This window comes from Rhinolophus hipposideros, assembly GCF_964194185.1.
Source record: "Rhinolophus hipposideros genome assembly, chromosome: 17".
Lineage (NCBI taxonomy): Eukaryota > Metazoa > Chordata > Mammalia > Chiroptera > Rhinolophidae > Rhinolophus > Rhinolophus hipposideros.
In genome coordinates this window covers 20,488,009-20,511,076 of record NC_138063.1, presented here as the reverse complement: position 1 = coordinate 20,511,076, position 23,068 = coordinate 20,488,009, and the positions used below count along the sequence as shown (strand labels likewise).

General features: G+C 49.5%; 1 protein-coding gene across 9 annotated transcripts in view; it reads left to right on the top strand.

The window, feature by feature from the left end:
* The window catches only part of CTIF (cap binding complex dependent translation initiation factor), a 262,255-nt gene that overhangs the window by 149,656 nt on the left and 89,531 nt on the right, over window positions 1-23,068 (top strand). The window lies entirely within an intron of this gene.

Below are 23,068 nucleotides of genomic sequence, written 5' to 3'. Positions count from 1 at the left end.
AGGGTCAGGAACCCAGGAGCAGCTTAACTGGGTAGCTCTGGCTCAGGGTCTCTCTTGAGATTGTGTTCAGGCTGGGCTGTCAGCCGAGGTCGTAGTAAGTTATCTGAAGGCTCGACTGGGATTGGAGGGTCTGCTTGCAAGCTCACTCACAGGGCGGCTGCCAGGTCGCAGTGCCTCACTAGTTTTCGATCACAAGGAAGACCTTTGCAAGGCTGCTCACGATATAACATCCTGATTCTCCCGGAGTACAATCTAAGACAGACAGACAGACGGGCATACAGTCAGTTGCCAAGATGGAAGATACAGTATTCCTTATAACCTAATCTTGGAAGTGATATTCCATCACGTCTGCCGTACTCTGTTGGTCACACAGACGACTCCTGGCAGTGTGGGTGGGGACTACGCAAGGGTGTGAATCCCAGGAGGCCAGGATCGTAGGGGGCCGTCTTGGAGGCTTGTTAGCACCATCCACCCTCTTTTCCCCAATGATTCCTCCTACATGCAAAACGTACTCACCCCTCCGGTGTCTCATTTGATGACCAAATCAGCGCCAAGTCCAGAATCATATCATCTAGGTCGTGTTCAGGTATGGATGAGGCTCTTTGGGTATAATATAGTGAGGAAGTACAACTCCTCACGTACAGCTCCTTCTGAATCTCTGGGCCCACCCCCACCCCCACATGCCCAACATACAATTGTGGGACAAACATAGGATAACTGCCATGGATGCCGCTATTCAAAAAGGGTGGGGGGATAAGCATACAGAACTCATTGGTCCATAGCAGTTCTGAAATCCAGCCAGGCACGGGTTGGAAGTTCCTGAATAGAGCTCAGTCCTCCTCCTGCCCAGGAGTCATCCTCCCTGGCTCTTGGCTCCGCTCTCTACCCTCAGGGTCTCTCACGAAATCACAGTCGAGTCGTTGGCCCAGGGAATACTCTGGGCTCTTGGTTCTGCCTCTGAGTCATCCTTCCTTTTCTGTGAAACATAGTGTGTGTGTGTGTGTGTGTGTGTGTGTGTGTGTGTGTGTGTGTGTGTGTGTGTGTGTGTGTGTGAGAGTGTGGGCAGCTGAGTCATTTTCTCAGCTCACTCCCTGCCAGTTGAATGTTGGAGGTCTAACTGCCTCATTTCATCGTGTACAGTCTCTGTGCCTTCCAGCCCAAGACGTCAGTGTTTATGCTGGTATAATTCTTTGAAAAACTTGATGGATCTTCTGTGAATTCTATCGGGATCTACCTCACTAAATAAAAGCCTGCCCTCAAATTGCTTGAAGATCATCCCTTCTGCACTTTGGTTTCTGCTGAGGAACAAATGCCCTTATGCTTCCTAGAAGCTGTTTCGTTTGACGGGAAAGATCTGAGAGTCATACCTTTAAAATCTTAGAGCTTTTTGTCCAGCTGAACAGCCCTCTGAGGTGCCACCTTGGATCCTTCTGAGAACTCAACAAAGGATTCCATAGTCACGCCCTCAGTCTCATCTCTGGACTGTGCTCTCTGGGGAGTGCCTGGATTTGACCTTCACTCAGAAGGCATTTCCTAATAATAGCATCATTTGCCATCTGGAAAAGTCTGGGAATCTTCTAAACGAATGAGTCCTGGCTCCTTTTTTGTACCAGTCTTTTTCGCTTCTGTGTCTGCTCTCTCATTTCACCATACCTAGCAAGAAGAAGCTAGCCGTCACCTTCACACTCTGACCGGAAATCTCTTAGCCTGATCATTCAAGTCATTGGGTGCATTTTCTACTTTTCCCATAAATGCAGGAGACAGTGTTGCTAGACATTCTGCTGCCACATAACAAGACTCCCCTTCCTCCAGTTCCCAAAAGTGTTATTGCTCACTTCCCTTAAAGCCCTCACCAGCAATCTCCTCCAACTCCATATTTCTGCGGACAGTTTCTTCATGGCCGTTTAGGTGTTCACTTACCTCAGACTCCTTCTGGCACCTGCTCACTGCCCAGTCCCAAAGCCACGCCCACTTTTTAGATTTTCATTGTGGCACACCCCACTTCCAAGTGCCAGACTCTGTATTAGTTATCTCTTGCTAAATAACAAATTACTACCAAATTTAGCCCCTGAAAATAACAAGCACGTATTACTTCACACGGTCTCGGAGGGTCAGGAATCCAGGAGCAGTAGGTGGCTCTGGTTCAGGTCTGTCATGCGATTGCTGCTCAGGCTGTTGGCAGGAATTGCAATTATCTGAAGACTTGATTCGGATGGGACTGGAAGATCCACTTCCAAGGTCACTTACGTGGCTGTTGGCAGGCCTTAGTTCCTCGCTGGCTGTTGGCCAGAGGTTTCATTTCCTTACAATGTGGGCCTCTCTGTAGGGTGCTCGTAACAGAATGAGAGAGAGAGAGAGAGAGAGAGAGAGAGAGAGAAGCTGCCACATCTTTTGTAACCTAATCTCAAAAGTGCCACACCATCCCTTCTGCCATATTCTATTGGTCATATGGACTAACCCTGGCACAGTGTGGGAAAGGAATACACAAGGGTGTGAATGCCAGGGTCTGGGGACCATTGCAGGCCATCTTGATCTGTTTCTAGTTCCTTTCTGTGTCACTGATCTTTTTTCCCCTCCACTTCAAATGATCTATTAAAATCCACCAATAGCTTTGAATGGGTTGAGGTTTTTTTGTGTTTACCCTATTTTCTGGTTCAACTTCAACTCTTCCCACAAATGCTTTCCTTATCCTGCTCTCCCCTCTATACTTCCATCCTACTTGTCCATGGCTCCTCTCTACAGTGGAGTATGAGTTAGAATGTTCCTGAGCTTTGGAACATACCTGTCATCCACAGGGTCCAACAGGTAGTTCCAGGAAATGGGAGCTTTACACACACACACACACTTATTTTCCCTTAACTTCTGTAATCTCAATGATTATAAAAGGTTGCGTTTCATTGGAAGCATATTGAAATACTTGAATCTGTCAGACATCAACAGGGAAGAGAAAAGAATACAAATATTAACAACACAGAGAAAGATGTCTTTTTCACAGCATCCTACAACAGGCCTGGGGTAGGTAAGACAAATGTGAGTGTGCACGTGGTCAGAGTGATGTAGGCGAGACTCAGAGAGACTACACAGTTTACTCGAGACCCTGCAGATCTGAAGCTGGTCTCAGGTATCGGAATATCCCGATTCTTTCCCACAGGGTTCTGGAACACTGGCCCAGTGCAGGGGACATGTGCTTTTTTCTCACGCACTCCGTCCCACCTCAGAGCAACTGGGGATGTTGAGAACAAGGAAGAAAATTCTCTTGGTCTACCCAAGAGCAGCGTTGTTAAGAAGTCAGTTTGCCCCGTGTCCTTCCTTCAAGCTAAACCTGTGTGAAACTCGCAGCTCTGCTCGGCCCAGCAGCCCACCAGCCCTCCTCAGACTGCTCGCCCCGAGTTCCCCTCGCAGCCCGCTCCCCCTGCAAATTATAGCTAGCCTGTCACTTCTCCACGTCTCTCAGGGCCGAGTCTCAGAGCGAAGCTTTTTCATGCAAAGGCCTGGCTTCTCATCCTGAGATTCCTCTGTGCATTTTAGCAAGGGTCTTCATTCCCACAGAAGTGGTGGCAGTTTGGGCTCCAGGAAAGGGGGTCTTTGGAGACAGAGCAGGCCAGCTTTCCCTGAGGCAGGGTTTGCTCTCTGCATGACTGTTAGGGGTGTTGGCTTCTTCACATTTTCGCCAAGTCTTCCCTGTGAGCCCCAGCTCAGATCCAAGATGGGGCTGTCCTGCAGGGGAAGGGGCTAGGCTGTAGGGGAGGCCTGAGTCCCCCCCCCCACCCCTGGGGCTGGGAGTCAGGGAGACCTTCATATGGCAATGACAGCAATGACACCAGAAACAGGTCAAGGTGTCCCCCTCAAGCATTGCTGGGGTCAAAGAGGTGATGTCAGGTTAGCTCCATTAAAATTGTCCACATCCCAGGATTCATTGAGATTCGTCTGCATCCTGTTTCTCAGCAGGGCAGCATTCTGGGGAGAAAGGGAAGTTTTCTTTCTGAGGCTGAAGCACTTTAGTGTTGTCCTCACCCACCTCATGACCCCCGGTGGTACGAGCAATACCTGTGACTGGCCCCTGTACAGATAGGTAAGTGGGGCTGTGTAAGGGGGCTTTGATCAGGAAGTGGGGGGCGGGTCTGCCGAGTGCTTCTCGCAGGCCTGGTCTGTGCCAGGCCTTCCAGGAGCTTACAGTCTCGTTGGAGAGAAAAGATATACTGGGCAATTCCCAGTTAATAACGGGTGTGTGTGTGTGTGTGTGTGTGTGTGTGTGTGTGTGAGAGAGAGAGAGAGAGAGAGAGAGAGAGAGAGAGAGAACAAGGTCAGGCCATAGGCCCCGGGACTTCAGAGAAAGGACAGAGTTCTGGGGTTTAGAGTAGCCAAGAAGCCTTCCTGGAGGAGGTGGAATGTGATCTGTCTCTTCAGTGGGGCCAGGCAGAGGGCAGGGAGAAGCGCATTCCTGGTGACGAAGCGCAGAGGCGAGGGTCCTGAGGTGGGACCTGCCTGGTGTGGGGTTCAGCAACAGTGGGCAGACTGCCTGCCTACAGAAGACACTGCCGAGGGGCCGAGGAGAGAGGGCATGTCAGGGAGGTGGACCTCTGCCACGGGCAGCAAAAGCCAGCCAAGCGTTTGGACCTGGTGCACCAAGCTGCAGGTGCGTCTATTGGTGCATTGTGTGCAGATGTCCAGGCTAGGAGAGGATGTCACTGGAGGGGACAGCAGGTGCCAAGGCGTGTGTTTGGAAGACATGTGGCAGGGGAAAGGTGGTGCAGGGGGAGAAAGTTCATGTTGGAGAGAAGGAGATGACATTGGAAGCTGGAGGAAGAGAAAAGTTGCAAGGTGAAAAGACGGTACCTGAGCACATTCTGCATCTCCTAGTGTCCAAGGCTGCCTTGGATTTTTGTCTTGAGTCCCAGAGCGCAGTTCTCATCCTTTTAGACTGGAGTCTGCACAGTGCTTGCTGGTGATGGGGTTTCCTCAGTCAGCATCGGCTGTGATCAAAATCGGAGCCCTCCGCCTCTCCAGGGGTGCTTAGGACCGGTGAGAGGGGTCGGTGCTCCCATGCCACCTGGGGTCCTCCCTGGGAGCCCGGCCCATGGATGGGTGGAGATAGGAACACCCCCTGCCTGCTTGTGAAGGAGAATGGAGGCTGGGGGTTATCCCGTGTATCCGTAGAAGCGTAGGAGTCAGAAAGGGCACACAGGGTGGTCTGGTGGTTAGGATGTCCTCATGCCTGGGAACGACTGCCACAAAGCCTTGTCCCCAGCTTCTCCATAGCAGCCACTGTTCCTTCCCAGAGTGTTATGAAAACCTGCAATTACTGAGCCACCCCTGGATGGGAGCATTCAGACCTCCTCTTCTCTCTTCCAAGATACATGGAGTGAAGACTCAGTCAGTGCAGAAAGTGGATTCCCCTCCCACGTTCCTTCCCGCATAGCCCCATGGGGCTGCGGTTCATGAGCGTGGTGATGATGTATTTCACATCTGGGTAGGAAGGTACAGGGGGTCGGATGGATGCCTTCGCACCTCCAGGCTCTGAAGCTGGCCGTCCTGCTCTTGGCGTACTCTCGGTCCACTCAGCAGATCCCACAACGTCCTCGAGATTTAGAGCCCTCTCTGCCTCCAGCTGCACCAAGCGGAAGTCAGAGCAGTGGATGGAAGCTTGGGAGAGGACTTGGAGCTGGAATGTGTGGTGCACAGCTCAGTGGAACGCTCCACCCAGGCTGCCACATTGGGATGGCTCAGAGTTTGCTCTTTCTTGTTCTTCCAGTGATTTTTTTCTTTTTGGCATATTTATTTCCTGGCCTCTTGCCTTTGCATGTGTGAGTTGTGTTTGGGGGTATGGGGAGAGAAGGAAAAACATACAGAATGGGTAGCTCCAGATCGGAAAGTTTCTCTGTGGAAGAAAGAATATAAGCAACCCTCATGCATCAGGAATTTTCTGGACCTGCACCACCGTGGCCAGGGAGCCCCCAGGCTCCAGATGGCCCTCCTGGGGAAGGTGACATTGGTCCAGCCTCAGGCAGGCAGAGTATAGGAGCCTCCTGATGGGGCAGGCCGGCCTCAAGGGCTCTCTCCTCCTTATCCTTGGGCAACCCTCTGCCATCCCGACCAGTTGCCTGTTCACCTGCTGCCCACGCCACTGGCATCTGAACTCCCTAGAACTGTACCTGCTCAGCTGGCCACTACTCCCTGCTGAGCCACTGCTTTGCATGTTTACGCCTCCCTCCTGCTCACAGCCGTCTTGATGAGCCAGCTCCCAGGCTCCACATCACCCAGCAGCCCTGTGCCAGGTTCAGAGAAGCCAGTGAGGGGCTGAGGCTGTCACGTGATGGAACTTCTCTTTATCGCCTTGCCCTCAGGCTTTGGCTACTTCCTTGGCTCTGTCAGGAACAGGTTCAGGTCAGCCTCCACTCATGCTCCTCTTAAAGACATGCAGAATCCACTCCAAGACTCATAGAGATCATCTTGTCCAGGCTTCTCATTTTGCAGCAAGATTGGGCTCCCCAAGGTCAAACATTTGACCTTGGCAGAGCCAGACTGTAACCTGAGTCTCCACCTCCCACCCTGATACTTCCCCTAGCATTTGGCAAGCCCTGCCCTGCCTATCACCAAGAATCAGGGAGTTCTAGAAGGTCAGAAGAGGAAGAAAATCCAGGACAACCCATTCTCTTGTAAGCTGCTGGACTGTTTGCCCCTTGCTCAGATGGAAGGAAAAAAAAAACCATCCCTAACAATAAAAAGCAGAGAGAAATAAATGACCTTAAATAATATAAACTGGAAAAAAAAGCAAAGCCGAAATAGTACATGTAGTATATTACTATTTCTCCCTAAAAAGGCAGATGTAAATATATATTCATATTATATTAAAGACAATCGATGGACAGATAAACGATAACACCAATAAAGTGGTTATTTATAGTGGCAAAAGGGTAAGGAGGAAAAGTCGGATGCCTTGTTTTACAGATTTGGCTTGGGAACCATATCGATATTTGACATAATTATAAATAAAAATTAAATCGGGCCGGCCCAGTGGCTCAGGCGGTTAGAGCTCCGTCCTCCTAACTTCGAACGAAGGCTTCCTGTTTGATTCCCACATGGGCCAGTGGACTCTCAACCACAAGGTTGCCAGTTCAATTCCTCAAGTCCCGCAAGGGATGGTGGGCAGTGCCCCCTGCAACTAAGATTGAACAGGGCACCTTGAGCTGAGCTGCCTCCAGATGGCTCAGTTGGTGGGAGCACGTCCTCTCAACCACAAGGTTGCCAGTTCAATTCCTCAACTCCCGCAAGGGAAGGTGGGCTGCGCCCCCTACAACTAGCATCGGCAATTGGACCTGGAGCTGAGCTGCGCCCTCCACAACTAAGACTGAAAGGACAACAACTTGAAGCTGAACGGCACTGTCCACAACTAAGATTGAAAGGACAACAACTTGACTTCAAAAAAAAAAAGTCCTGGAAGTACACACTGTTCCCCAATAAAATCCTGTTCCCCTTTCCCAATAAAATTTTTAAAAAAATTAAATCAAAATAAAAACAAACCTTTTTTCTGTGCTGGGCAGAGTAGGCATGCTGCCTGAGCGGGGGTGTCCAGGCCAGTCCCATGGCACTTAGGGCTGCACGATGAGCAGTGGGAAGGGTTTTACAGCCATCAGTCAGGGTGTCACAGCCATTCAGGTCCTTGCCCTCGGCCCACCTGGACTGTTTTTCTGTGTCCCCAGAGAGCAGAGAAGCTCTGGCTTCAGAAGAATCGAGCTCAGCTCCCTGCACCTCTCCCCCCGCTGTGGTCAGCTTGGTGGAAGCCCAGGGCAGCCAAAAACAGACCGTTAAAAGATTAACTCATGGGTTGTAGAAATAGTAAAATGTTAGAAATAGTACAATGTAGAAATAGTACAATAGTACAATGTTAGATCTTAACGGATCGCTAGAAATAATTTTCTCCAGCCCCCACCCTTCCTCACTTCTGCCTAGTCTGGAAGGAGAGCCTGGGTTCTCCCCAGCTTCCCACTTTCTAGATGTGTGACGTGGGCAAGTTACTTAACCTCTCTATGCCTGTTTCATCGGCGGTAAAATGAAGACAGTCAAGTTGCTGTCTTACCCCACAGAGTTGTGGAGATGATTGAATCAGTTAATTTGTGTTCTTAGAACAGTGCCTTGGACCTAGAAAGTCCCAGTCAAGTGCCATTCACTCTCATAGTTGCCGTGGGTGTTATTATAGAAAAAGAAAGAAGTGGGGCCCAGAGAGCTTTTTTCATGAACTCAGTGGCATGCAGCTGGTAGCCACAGAGCTGGAGTGGAGCCAGGTGGCCCACCTCTCCAGCCAGAGGTCCCTGTTACTTTGTCCCTCCCTCTTTTTTTGCTACTCATTGCCAGGTAGTGCATGCTCAGTGTGCTGAAGTGCCACCAGAAGTGAGAGAGTAAATCCCCACCAGGCCCAGCCCCACCCCATACCTTTACCAGCACCGGCCCCCAACCACACTGCTTCCCCTCCAAACCCAGGTCCGTTGGTAGAGGCCTACCTTGGTCTCCCACCTGACAGGTCTCCCACCTGACAGGCCCCCTGGGCTGTACTGCGAGACCCTGTCCCTCTGCCACCCTCACCTCCCCCATCCTCAAGGCTCAGGAAGAGAACAGAGCCAGTGAATCTGCTGGCACCAAGCCCTCCCAAATGCCCTTTTCATTCCTCAGCTCAGAAACCACTTCCCACAACCCCGCAGTAAGAACAGAAACTTCCATTTCCAGTGGAGGCTGATGCTTCCTGGAGCGAGCCTGGCAGGGGCAGAAGAACAAGACGTGGTCCCCCTGCCTTCCCAGGGGGTTGAGCTGTGGACACTGGTGCAAACACGTGGATACTAACCATCAACCCGGGGAAAGACCCTAGGGACAGACAGCATTCACGTGGGCCTGGTGACTCGGCGTTTCCCAAAGCAGGTGGACGTGAGCATTTGTTGAGGCCAAGACAAATGGGGAGGGGTTCCAGCGGGGGAACGGTATGGACCCCCTCAGTGGGAAGGGGGCAGGCAGGTTGCAGCGCAGCTGCGCAGGCCTTCAGGGGGTTCTCACGGCTCTGAGAATTCCCTAGAGCCAGCAGGAGAACCCACACCCTTCTGAACACCCTACACTGGAGCTGTAAACCTGAGGTCACGTGGAAGAGGCCGAGCTGGCCACAGACCCCTGCGGTGCCAGAGGAGCTGTCTTCTGGGCTTGGAGCTCCTGGCTTCACATGAGGGGCAGGAGATGGAGTAGGGGGGAGCACCTCACCCAGAGTCCTGACTTGTCACTGCTGCTGTTTCTCTAGTGAAGCTATGACAGCCGTGGCGGGAGCTCCCTACCAAGCCATTGTTTTGTGTCAGGCACTGGGCCAAGTGACGTCTATTTAACCCCCCGGACCTTATACAGTGCCCTTTATCATCATTACTCCCCCATTTTAAAATGGGAACTGAGGCAAAGACCAATAAGAGTTGAATTAGGAGGTGCTGAGGCCCTAATTTCAACCCGGGCCTGGTTAGCTCCAGCGTTAGGCTCTTACCCCCTGCCACGGGTATCTTTTCACCTCTAGAACCGTGCAGTACAGACCCTGCCTGTGTGGGTGGAGTGAGTTCTGGGCTGCACAGAGATTGGAGAGTACCCCAAGACTCAGCCCCTCGGCCAACCCATCACTCAGCCACTTTGGTGGTTTTGACCATTACGCAGTTTGGAATTATTTTTATTCTTAGTCAAATATTTAATTTTTACCCATAATGGACAGTTGGTTAAAGCAGGAAGCATTAAAGAACCCTGATATTAAAAGGCTGGCTCACGAGGAACACACAAGTGGTAATAAATCTACACATTTGCCTCTGTGCTCTGCCCGGAGCCGAGCACACATTAATCTGGTCAGTGTCTTTGTGGGGAAGCTCAGAGAGCTTGCAGAGCGCCACTCGCTGGGGTGCAGGGAGACCTGGGCCGGCTGGCGTCAGATTCTCTTCACGGGGAGTCAAGATCCTCCACATTCATGCCCTGCCTTTTGATTTGGGCAGGAGTGATTGCAAATGCTTGCTGAAAATTCTCGGGCCTCGTCATTTAGCAACAAAGCAAGAAAATTACAAAACAAGCCAGTTGATTTTTTTTTGAACAAACATAAAATTCAAGAATTCCAAACAGTGGGCCACGAAATCAGTTTTCGCTTTTTGTTTCTTTTTCTGCCTTATATAGTCAAACCCTAGTCTACATGTTGGCATGTATCTGGTGCCAAAGCCACACTGTAATGGTAATGTGTCATCTTGAAATTTCTTTGTAGAAAATCATGCTTTTGCTTTCATTTATTGTAAATGGAGGAGAAGGCATCACTTGATAAATGGGGAAAGGTTAAATTCTGTTATACGTGGATGCTATTAAAGATCATGTTAAACATGAAAGTTATCATTTGCTCCCAGTGACATATCAATCTAAAAACTATGTTTTACATAAAAGAACTTCTTTATCGTATACCATCAAAAATGACAAAATATTTTTTAAATTCCTAAGGGTGTTTGCAAGATGATGTATTACTGTGACAGGGGTTTGCAAGTCTGAAAAAGTTAAGCGAGGCACTGACCAGCCCACTAAACTGCCTCAGTTTCCACGGGTGTAAAAATAAGAATAAAAATACATTCTTCTCCCCACTCATTTGAGAAGCTAGGTCACGTGGTAGGTGCCGTACAGGTCCCCACTGGAGAACAGTCTTGCCTTGGGAAAACTTGACCTTGCAAGTTTTATCCGAAAAGGCAAATTGGCTTGCCTGTGATGGTGCCTGGGGTCTACCCGGGCCTGTGTCCCCCAGGATCACCGTGCCTAGATGTCTGAGTTCCATTAAGGACTTCCTGTGGGTCTTGAGGACACAAATATACAGTGAGCTCTGTATTCACCCCCAGTGAAACCACCGCTGTGGGGGGGAGTCTCTGCCGTTTTACCTGTTGCTTGGTGAAGCAGGACCCTCTAGGGCCAAGTTTATGGTATATTATTTGGTTTGCCTGGTACGTAGGAAAATGACTTAGGAAAAATTGCCACCAAGCCTTTGTTGAGCCTTGTGTTTCTCCTGGAATGCTCTCTGCACTTCTCCCCTTCTCACCAATGCTACTCATTTTTTAAAACTTGATGATTTTGACCAAATTTTAGACTCACAGAAAAGTTGCAAGACTAGTAAAAGAATTCCCATATAGTCTTCATCCCGATTCCTCAAATATTAACATTTTTACTGTATTTGCTTTATCTTTCTCTCTTATATACAATTCTTTTCTGACCTGTTTGCGAGTAAGTGTCCAAAATGATGCCTTTCGATTGCAAATCTTTCAGTGTGTTTCTTTACAAAGGCTTTTTTTCATCACCGCAGTACAATGATCAAATTCAGGAAACTAACATAGATACAATACTCTTATCTACTCCACTCCACAGCCCGATTCTGCAGTGATCCTGGGCCTGTGGGTTACATTCCATCATCATGTCTCTTCAGTTTCTTTCCATCTGGGGAAAGTTCCCAAGCCTTGGTATCTCATCACACAGACTCTTGAAAAATGACGAGTTATTTTTGTAGAAGGTGCCTCAGCGTGGGTTTCTGGCTGTTGCTCATGATGAGAATCAGGTTAAATGCACTGACGATGTTGTACCCTTCTCGGTGCGTCCTATCAGGAGAGTCATGCTGTCCTTGATCCGTGACTGGTGAAGTTAACATTGATTCCTTGGGTAAGGCAGTGTCTGCCAAGCTTCTCCACTGTCAGGTTACGAGATTTCCCCTAGTAATGGAGAAATAGCTTGTGGGGAGATGCTTTGAGACGGTGCCAATCTTCTGTTTTTCTCAAACTTTCACCCTCTAGCCTCCATTGATGATTCTTGACTTGAAACAGTCATTATGAGAGTTGCCAAGTGATTTTCTAATGACACCATTTCTTCCAATTTTACTAGTTGTCGTTCCGCTGTCAGAGAGAGTCTCTGGTTGGTTTTAAACTCTAAGCCTCAGGACCCCCGCGTTTGGGAGCCAGGAAGAACAAATCCTTGTTACCTGTCTGAACGTCCCTGAATATATACACACTGAGTCCTGACTGGCTGTTGACTATGAAGGCTGCCACAGTTCCCTTTGTGCACTGGAAGATTCCAGCCCGAGAACCCATCTTCTGGGCAGCCGTGTCCCGAGCTGGCTAGGCGGTACTGGGGTCCGTCATGGGCATGAAGCTGTTGGGTGGCCCCCCCATCCACAGTAAGTCTCATCGTGGACTTGTCAGTTCTACCAGCCCTGGCTGAAAAATGGGACCCGGGGGAGGCCCTACTTCACCTAACTCCATTTCACATTTCCTCTCCTTCCCAGGATGGAAAAAATGGCCCTTCAGGGACAGAGCAAACCTGTCAGTAATGAAGTTGTGAGGGAGGAGGCTGCCCCAAGAGGGTGATGGCTGATGGAGTGATGCGGGCGGGCAGCCGGCAGCGTTTCCCTGGAGAGCCTGAAAGTTCAGCGCAGCTCCACTGCCCACAAAGCTGAACTAGCTCAGGGACTGCCCTGGACGCTTCCCTTCCCATAATGGAGCCATCGTTCCTTCACCTTTCCCAGAGTCCCCCAGGGCGAGCTGAGGCAGAGGGGTGAGTGGGCAAGGTGAGCCCTGTTCTCATGCCTTGCAGCTCTACCCCTCATCTATTTTCCAGTCGTGAGGTCCATTGGATTAAACAACCGAGAGGCTAGGCAACTTGTCCAAGACCACCCAGCTAGATATGGGCAATACCAGGGTGTGAACCCAGGTGTATCAGGTTCCCAACTTGTCACCCCATCATTGCTGCCTCTCCAGATAAGGACTCCTAGGAGGACTGCTAAGACCCAGGAGGGCTTCCTGGAGGAGGTGCTGATTGCAGAATAGGCAGGTTAGGGATAGGAGGGTCTCCAGAGCTAACTGTTGGTCAGCGATGGGACACCTCCAGCGACAGGGAGCATCTGATTCCCAGGCAGCCCCCCTCCATCATGGGGCAGCTCCTCCTGTGAGGAATGTCCTCCACTAAGTTAGCGCAGGCTATTCTCTGGCCTTCCTTCCCCCATAGTTCAAAAGTTCTCAGCAGTTGGTCACACCTGGGATTTTAAAACTCTCAGGAGACTTTCTCACCATCCCCCTTCCTCTTTGTCCTACCTGTTCCCGTTTGAGGGCTATTCCACCAAATGGAGATGATGAGATTCAGAGAGGTGATGAAAAGGGCTGGTTCCTGAGTGGACCTCTGAAGTTAGCACATGGAGAAAGCGAGATAGCGTGGAGCAGCCAAGGCCCTTTGGCCAGCTATGGTGGACACTGATGGCCAGGCTTTAGGCTGGGAGTAAAGGAGGCCACTGGAGGTGGCCTCCACGCCTATGGGGACAGCTTGGACAGTGTTTCCCTTGGGGTGATGGTGGTATTTGGCAATGAAGACTTTCATAGTGAGAAACTATTTCCAAAAATGAAGCCCTTTGGGGCCAGAATGAGAGCAGAAGCCAGGAGGTGAAGATCCTGGGGTTTTTTCCTTGATTCCTAACGCTTGAAACAGCCTGTTTCCCCGTAGCCTCAGTTCTCCCACCTGTGTTGTGGGTCTGCTGCAGCTCATCACTTCCTCTGAATAAGTTAGGTTTATGCTATATTGTTTGGAAAACCCACAGTGTAATTTTTTTACAAGCAACCACTAATACAATGTTTACATCAACTTCTTTAAATCACACAGGAACCCCATGAGATGGGTAATTTTTGTCGCCATTCTACAGACGAAGAAGTAAAGGTCCAAAGAGGTTAAGGAACGTGCCCAGCATTGCACAGCTAGAAGTGCAGAGCCAGGATTTTAATTCTGGGGGTCTGGTTCCTAAGTCTGTACTTTGAACTACAGCAGTAGTTCTCTTGATAAATACTCTGGAAGTTTGTGTTGAGCACCTTCTGTATTCCAGGCAGTAAGGGGTTTGGGGACGCCACACAGTGGGGCAAATTCATACCCGTAGCTGGAACTCCTTGGCTCTTCAGGAAAAGTGGATGGGAACGGGCAGAGTCTGAAGATTCCAGAAAGGTGGCATAGCCAGATTTTGCGTCCTGGTGTTGATTCACATGACTCGGTCAGTTTAGCTGCAGGTAGCAAGAGCTGGAAAATCCATCATCCCATCTGAGACTGACCTGCATCTATGGCTAGTGGCCGCCAGCCTCTGAGTGAGCGCTCGGGTGGACACGTAGCTCAGCGGATGCCTGGACTCACCAGCAGGCTTCACTGAGGGTCTGCAGGCTGGACCTTGGAGACGGCAGGGCTTGGCTCGGCCGGGCGGAAGGGCGAGGGCCTTCCCCTGGAAACACTCCTGGGCACCCGCGTGCTCTTCCCATGACATCACACTGCCTCCGAACGTATGAGGCCAAGGATTCTTGGAATGCCTGATTCACCCTGGAACAAAAATAATACCTCGTATTTGTAACGTGCCTTTGTTCCCCAAAGGCTCTCCCTCCTTGATTGTATTGTAACTTGTGACCCAGGCAGGGAAGGCAGAGAAGGTGGGAACCTACCTAAAGGATTTGGTATTCCCATTCTGCAAGTGGGAAATACTGAGACACAAGGAGTCAGGTGGTTTGCCAAAGCCACTCGGAAAATTGGTGCAGGGCAAGGCAGGTCGAGAGCCCTGGATTGCCAGTGGGGTTGAGAGGAGGGCATCAGAAATGCGTTGGCAATTGAGTGAGACTCAGAGCCCCATCTGATACCCCAAAGAAAGCCATTTCCCCGTGGCCTTCTGTGCAGACCTAAGATGGAGGAAGGTGGCAAGAGCCCCTCCTCCCTTCCCCAAGGATACAGCAACAAAGCCAGAGGGCCACCCGAAAACAACCCCACCCCCAGCCCTGCCCCACAGGCCCCAGCCACAGGAACTAGCAGGCTGTGGTGGGGAAAGGATTGTTCCCAGCACAGATGGAAACCCAAGGGCCACACGTGGCTTCTGTGGTTTTCCCCAGACGCAGTGGAGCCAAGGCTGGAGGGCCGGATTTCCAAACCTCGATGCAAAGCTCCCGGCCAGAGCCCTCCCAGGCTTTCCCCTCCCACGAGCCTCAGCTTCCCCGGTCCCAGTGACCTCAGCTCAGCCTTTGGCCTTTGCTTCTGCACGGCTAGCCCAAGCTGCCAGCCCACAGCCCCTTCCCCCACTGTCTTTGGCCAAGGCTTGGGGACCTCTGGACTTGGTTTTTAATGGCTCAGCAGTGATGTGCAGACTGCCCGAGGCCCTCAGGACCCTGGAACAGGCCTCAGAATCATGAGGGTGAGGATACACATTCTAGGCCAGACTACCTAGATTCAAACCCAAGCTTTGCCTCTTGCAAGCTGTGTGACCTTGGGCAGGTATTTACCCTTTCTGTGCCTCTCTGCCCTCTCTATGAAACAGGATTAACAATAGGCCCTCCATCTTAGACCTCAGTGAAAGCCGGGCCTGGCACATGGTGAGTGCTTCATACATGTTGGCATAGTTTTATTCCTTGTAATCTGAGGTCCAGTCCCATTCCTCGGGGGAAGCCCTCTGGCCGAGACTGGCTTCGTGGGTGTGCACTCTGCAGTGACACAGGGACCTACGTTAGGCAGGGCCCTGCTTCATTTAATCTCTGCTGTGGCTGTCCTGAAATCCTCACCAGTGTTTGAGCAAGAGGCCCACATTTCATTTTGTACTGGTTCCCACAAATTAAGTAGCTGATCCTGCCTCCAGGAGCGGACTAGGGCAGACCCCTGTACTGCTCTCTGTTCCCTTTCTTTTGTGACTCTTGTCCCCAGTTGTAGCCAGATACTTGTTTCTATAATTACTGGATTAGTGTCTGTCTCTCCAAGTGATCCTAAACTCCGTGAGGGCGCAGCGCTGTGTGCCCAGGGCCTGGTACATTGTGGGGCTCCCTTGGGGCATGAATGAATGCCCAGCCCTATACCAGACCCCAGAGGAGATTTGGAGACGGTTTGGCACTGTCTGATGGAAGTGGATACTTCTAAGGGCACAGGAGGAATGCATGAGTCTGTCCCGTGGCAGAGACTGGGGAAGCCAGACCATAATCACGTGAGGAGTCTGGAGAGAAGGAGGGGCAGAGCTGGGCCTTGAAGAGGTGTTGAGAGACTCCTTAGGGACAGCTGAAGAGCATTTGTCACCCCCCACTTCCACGAGTGATGTGGCCTGGGGCAAGCCCATCGACACCAGATTCACCTCCAGGCAGAGCGGAATCTCAGGACAAGTTTCAGGAATGAAGCAATAAACGCACCAGCTTTTCCCCTCATCGTTCACTAGTTCTGTTCATTCTGTAGTTGGTGAAAAAGGCCTTCTCGCTGCCTTCAGGGTGCAGAGGTATACCGTCAGACCTGTCGTTTCCGTTCCAGAGCAGACCTTTGGCCAGGTAAACATCTGATTTCTAAAGCGTTCAACCAGACGTGAAACACCAAGCTTCTTGCGTGAACTTTTGCCTTGGCTGGCAGAGACCTCAGTCTTGAATTATTTCCTGCCCAACTCTGGGCGAAAGGAGAGTCCCACAATCTGCTGGGGTGGGAAGAGTCTAAAGCTTCGCTGACCGTCCAAGGCAGCAGGAGTGTTGTTTCTGAAGCACACAGGCACTCTCCTCCTGGAACTTTCCAGAGACCCCGGTGAGGGGAATAGGCCTGACACTCAGAAAGCCAGCTAGTATGGTGCCACGATGTTTGTGAGGACCCAGGCAATTGCAGGGTGATTCGGTTGTCTGAGCTTTGTAGTGATGCCCGCGGTTCTCCAGAGAACACTGAGACCTCAGGTAAGTAATTGGTAAAGCCAGTCATAGAGCATTTCGGGCAGTCCCTTAGAGCAGAAACAGATCAGAATTCCAGTACAGGCTTTGCTGCTAACTAGCTGGGCAGCCCAACAGGAACAAAGCAACCTCTCGGAACCTCTGTTTTCTCATCTGTTGAACCGAACCGTCATGCTGTCACTCGTGTAACCCTCGCAACCACCCTGAGATGGAGCCGACACAGAGAAGCGAAATCACTCCAAGCCACACAACTGTGAGCAGCCAAGCCAGGCCCTGAGCTGGCTGCAGTCTCACGGACAGACCTGACTCACTGGATTGCCATCATCTAATTCAGCCCCAAGGGCATAGTAGGTGCTCAGTTAACACTGACCACTTGATCCTTGCCCTTTTGTTTAACCAAGGTCATGTTCCCCTTGGTTGGTTCCCTGAAGAGAGAAGTAAGTCTCCCCTGTGTTTTTCCTCATTAAGGTTTGCAGTCATTCTGCAAACTGGGGTGGGCGTGAGTGGCAGGCGACCTTTATTTCCGGGCTCCACATGGCAACGCTAAGCTCAGCAGCCCCCCACACCTGAGCCAGTAGTCTCACCTCAATTCGTACTTTGTCCTGGTGGCTGGGGCAGGGAAGGTGGGACCCCGCGCAGGGCGTGTGTAGGTGGGCAAGAATGGAGGCGCCTGAGCTCCAGAATAAGCAGTCTTCACTTTTCCTGAAAGCAAGAAATATGAGCCCATGCATAGTTTGAAAACCACTTGCCCTAGGAATTTTGCTTTCAGAAATTTTTAAGCAGACCTACAAATTATGTGGTAAAGTGTCCGACATTGAGAGAACCATAATAAGCCCGTGGCCCTCGGAATATCTAGTTGGGAACAATTATGAAATAAAAAATGAACAGAGAGACGTTTGTCTGCATTTGGACTGCTGTTAAAATCATTTTTTAAAACAAAATCTGAAGTTATTCTCCCTACACCCACCTCCCAAAATGCAGCTGTGGTGCTCTGAGAACTTCTTTTTTTTTTTTAATAGAAGAGAACAGCCTTAGAGTGAAACAAGACATCTGATTTCAGAACCCAAAGAAGAAAGAATAAAGTAAATGAGTGATGGAAAGAGCATACTGACAATTTCCATTCTCAAAAAAAAAAAAGCATTATTTCCCTAACAGCAGGTGTTACCAGTAGCACAAATGGAATATTAATCTTATCTCCTAAGCCATTCCTCTCCACCAGAGAAAACTTCCCCAGAGAGATTACAGCATAATAAGCAGGCAGGGAGATGGAATCCCCCCCCCCAGCCCATTTTGTTTGCAGAGCGACCAACTGCATGTCTAGCATGTCTCTAAAACCTGGATCCACGTGTCCGTGTCCCTGACACCAAATGTGCCTTCCTTGCCCAGTCTCTGGGAGCAAAAGCAACTTATCCCCAGCCCAGCCAAACCTAAACCCACAGGTTTCATGGTGAGCAGCCAGCTGGCCCCTGGAAAAAGGTATCGACGAAACCCAGGGCCAGCACACACAGAAGAGAAAGGAACTGGTTTTGGCCAGCTCAGTCAGCGACAACCGCTGACAAATATTTGTGAATGGCCAGAGCAGGGAAGCATGGGTCTCCATTGTTGGAGACCGTGGCCCAGCCCCCAGCCTTTCCAGTGGTTAGGGCCTTCTCAGCCCTTCCTTAGGCCAAGGCCATGGGCCTCATGTGGCCGTTACCACAGCAGTTCTCAGCCGTAATTCTGCCTTTGTCTCTTGAGGGGGCTGGATGTGAGGGTGGATGGGAGACAGGAGGTGGACTAGCTAACAGGCTGAGCGTACTCCTGGGAGCCACTGTACGGCCCTCTGGAGTGGGACTTGAGCTTACAGAGCCTCAGCTGGCTTACCTGTAAAATGGAAGAAACAGTTTTGACTGGCCTGAACACAGAGACCAGTCCCAGCAATCACGAGCCTGAGAACGAAGCAGGGCCTTGAACAGGAAGGAGGAAAAGGAAGAAGAGAGAAAGGCTCCCTCCCTCTTGCCTCCATGGCATCTGGCTCTTTCCTGCTCTCCCAGGGGCCACCCAGTCAGTCTTATTTGCCATCACCTTCCTCTTCCTTTTGGCTCCATTCCTCTTGCCTGCCTAGTTACAAGGGGGGCCCTGAGGGTGGGCTCCCAGGACTCCCCTCCCACCCACAGGTACCACTCCACATGTGCAACGCAGCAGCCACACAGGCAGAGTGAGTCTGAAGACCCACTGCCACCTAGCAACCTGTACATTCTTGGTCATGGCTGTATTGACTTTTGAACTAGGGGGGCATGGAATTTAACCCCCCCCAACACACACAAACACACACACACACACACACACACACACACACACACTTCCAGGAAGGAACAGCAGAAGCTCTGCAAGACCTAGCTGATTTCTTCCTGAACTCTTGACAACCAGCCATGTAGAAATTACCTCTTTCCTCTTCCAGGTGGAGAGAAATTTTGTTTGCATGGGGTGGTGGGGAGCGGAGGAGGGTGGATTTTTGGCAGAGAGAGGGAAATCCCTGATATGGTAAGTAGGAAGGCAGACAGTTTCAAGACAAATGCTGGGAAGGATTTGGTCAGCCATCCTCTGGGGGCATTCCTTGGGCCATAGCTGCAGGCACCACAAAAATTCTAAATAAGGATGACAAAAGTTGTGAGAATCAAGCATTATCTGCCAGGGAATTTCCAAGGTTCTTCTCTGGGCTTAAAAAATTACTCACACTCAAAGAACAAAGCGAGTGGAAGGAGCAAGGGCCAATTAGTTGAAAGCAATTGAAAACTAAAAGCAGGGAGACTTCACAAAGGTCACAGGCACGAGGCACCCTGGGGAGCTAGTGGGCCATGGGATTTCTTCCCCGGCCCATTGGTGATCTCTTGGAGGGACCTGGCTTAATGACTCACTTTGCTGATGGAGCCCACTCTTCCGTGGGCACCCATGCTGACAATCCCTGCAAACTGACCAGCTTCCAGAACTTAAAGCATTAGGCCCTGATGGTCCCTGTTTTTAGACCATTAGAGAATGAAACTGAGTATTTTAGGCATGCCAATGTGGCATGGGTGTTTGGATGCAGACACTGCCTCTTCCATCTAGTATCGGGGCAACGAAGCTCTCACACCAGGAATGTATTTCAGAAATCACCGAGATCAAACCCCGACAATAAGGATGAAAGATACCACAGTAGCCTCACACACAGTCAGCAGGACTCAGTTCAGCGTACCAGGCTGCTACAGATGTTTCTATAATGACTCTTGAATTACTAAAATGCAGACAACTAAAAACCCTGGGTATCACATATAAAAACAAACATGAGAGGACTCCGAAAGGTGGAGAAAAGGCAGACTGGTTGGGGACCTTGGCACCTGAGAAATGACACAGTGGTGACATGCTTGAGTTTTCTTCTTGGCCTCACTGATCCCAGACTTGGAGCTAAAGAAGCTGACAACGCAAAATGTCAGTAGACACAGGCAGACTCAAAAAGCCCCAACAAAAGCCTGTTCTACTCCAGGCAAGTCCCCCAGAAAATACTGACTCCACCCCCACCCATGCCAACAAAGGTCAAGTGAGGGGCCAAGATTCCACCTTCTTTGCCAGGGTCTTACCCAAACCCCCACCAGGGTGGCATCAGGGAGGCTGAGTGGGGAGTTGGGACTCATCCCTGTGGGGCACTGAACACCCCACCCTCTGTGTCGGTGGAGGCCATGTGGAGAGCAACAGTGTACCACCATCCCCCTCCCACCCAGGGAGGTGTCAGTGTGGGGAGCCAGAACTCCCACCCCTGCCCAACAGGAAGGAGGACCCCCCCTTGGGGTGTCAAAGAAGACCCAGTGGGGAACCTGACCTCTACTCCCCACCTGGCCGCCCTTTCTATCCCTGGAGCAAGGTCAGAGGAAACCAGCTAAAACAGAAGGTTTTATTAAGTCCGGAGTCCCATAACAATACCCTAGATTTCCAGGTTTCAACTAAAAAATCTCTTGTCATACCAAAACCCAGAAAGATCTCAACTGAATGAGAAAAAGACAATAGCTGCCAATACTAAGTTGACAGAAATACTAGAATTATCTAAGATTTTAGAGCAGCCAGCATAAAAAAAAAAATGCTTCAAAGAGCAATTAGGAATACACTCCAAATAAATGGAAAATAGATCTCTGCAAAGAAATAGGAGGTATAACGAAGAGCCAAACAAAGACTTAATAGGTAAAAAGTCAATGGATGGGCTCAACAGCAGAATGAAGGGAACGAAGGAAAGAACCAGTGTATTGGAAGATAGAACAATAGAAATGATCCCGTCTGCACCTCAAGAGAGGAAATAGACTGAAGAAGAATGAACTGAGCCTCTCAGACCTGGGAGATCATAACAGCAGATCTAACATATGTGTCCTCGGCGTCCAGAAAGTAGAGGAGAAAAAAAAGGTGGGGCTGAAAAGTTACCCAAAGAAATCATGGCTGGAGACTACATACGCGTTGCTGATGGGAATGTAAAATGGCACAGCCTCTCTGGAAAACAGTTCGACAGTTTCTTAAAAAACTACATTTGAAACTACCCTACGGCCTGGCAGTGGTGCGCCCAGGCATTGATCTCAGAGAAATGAAAACCGTGTCCACACAAACACCTGTACACAAGTGGTCCTCGCAGCTTTATGCTTAATAGCCAATGGCCAGAAGCAACCAGATGTCCGTCAGCGGGTACGTGGTGAAACTCACTGATACATCCACACTATGGAATACTCGTCACCAGTGAACAGGCATGAACTATTGATACACACGGCCACCCCCATGAATCTCCGAGAATTATGCTGAGTGGAAAAAGCCAATCCCACTGGGTTATATACTGTACAGTTCCATTTACATGACATTCTTGAGATGACAAAATTGTAGAAACGGAGGCTACATTCATTGTTCTCAGGAGCGAAAGGAGGTGGTGAGAGGGAAGTAGGTGTGGCTATACAAGGGCGGTGTGAGGGATCTTTGTGGTGTTGGAAATGTCCTGTGTCTTGACATGTCAAAATCCTGGTTGTGTGGTCTTGTCCTTGAGTTTTGCAAGACGTTAGCATGCAAGGAAGCTGGGTAAAGGCTACAAAAGATCTGTCTGTATTATTTCTTATAACGGTAGATGGACCTAAAATTACCTCACAATCAAAAGTATAGAAAAATAAATTCATGTTCATTTAGAAAACACAAATAAAAAAGAAAATAAAAAGGTCATCACTGTTAGCATGTTGGTGCGTATCCTTCCAGATTCTTCTCTGCATATAAATACATGCCTTAAAAGATAGCACCGTGCTGATGTACCGTGTTTCCCCGAAAATAAGACCTAGCCAGACCATCAGCTCTAATGGGTCTTTTAGAGCAAAAATTAAAATAAGACCTGGTCTTATTTTACTATAATATAAGACCGGGTCTTTAATAAATATAATATAGTATAGTATAGTATAGTATAGTATAGTATAGTATAGTATAGTATAATATAATTGGGTCTTATTTGTAATACCATGGTCTTAATATAATACCAGTCTTATATTAATTTTTGCTCCAAAAGACGCATTAGAGTTGATAGTCCAGCTAGGTCTCATTTTCAGGGAAACACGGTATACAATGTGTTTGTAAGTTACCATTTGTTTGGAAACAAAAAGAAGACTATACACCTGTCTCACACTTTACAACTTTAATTCCCCCCTGAAAACCCTGCCACTTAGGGAAAGCTTTCCAATAAAAAAAAAAAAAAGTTTTCAGTAATTTTAATGGAAAAATGATACATTTAACCCTAACCCAAGATACCCCCAAATTTTCACAGATACAAAATTTATCAAGTGAACGTTGAAATTGAATTTATATAAGGGATGATAATTTGAAAGAAAAGAAATACAATTGGGTCATAACATACAATGCAAGGAAGGGCTCTTGTCCCCGCCAAAGAGATTGGTCGCAGAACGGTGTGGGCCTCATTTTTTTAGAAGGTAAAGAAAGTTTTCTTTCTGCAACCTTTCTTCACTGACTTTACAACTTTCAAGGGGTCCATGGTTATCTTGTTCTCCACCTGTACCTCAGATAAAGTGATGACACAGAAAACACGCTGAGGGTGCACTCGGGATGGAACACAAAGGGCTCCCTTGTGCACGAGACTGAAGGGTCTTCAGAATACCCACATACCCCAACTCGCTTGCCTTCAGTCCAAAAATCCAAATATTTGGTGTGTCCCATGGTGCAGACCTCAAATTTGTTCCATATGACATCCTCTGCTAAGAAAATGTTGTGTCAAGTAAGTCGACGAGGCTGTATTTGCCTAAAACCACGTGTTAGATACCACTTCGGTATTAGTCAGCTTGGGCTGCCATGACCATATGGCACCTACTAGATGGCTAAACAACAGA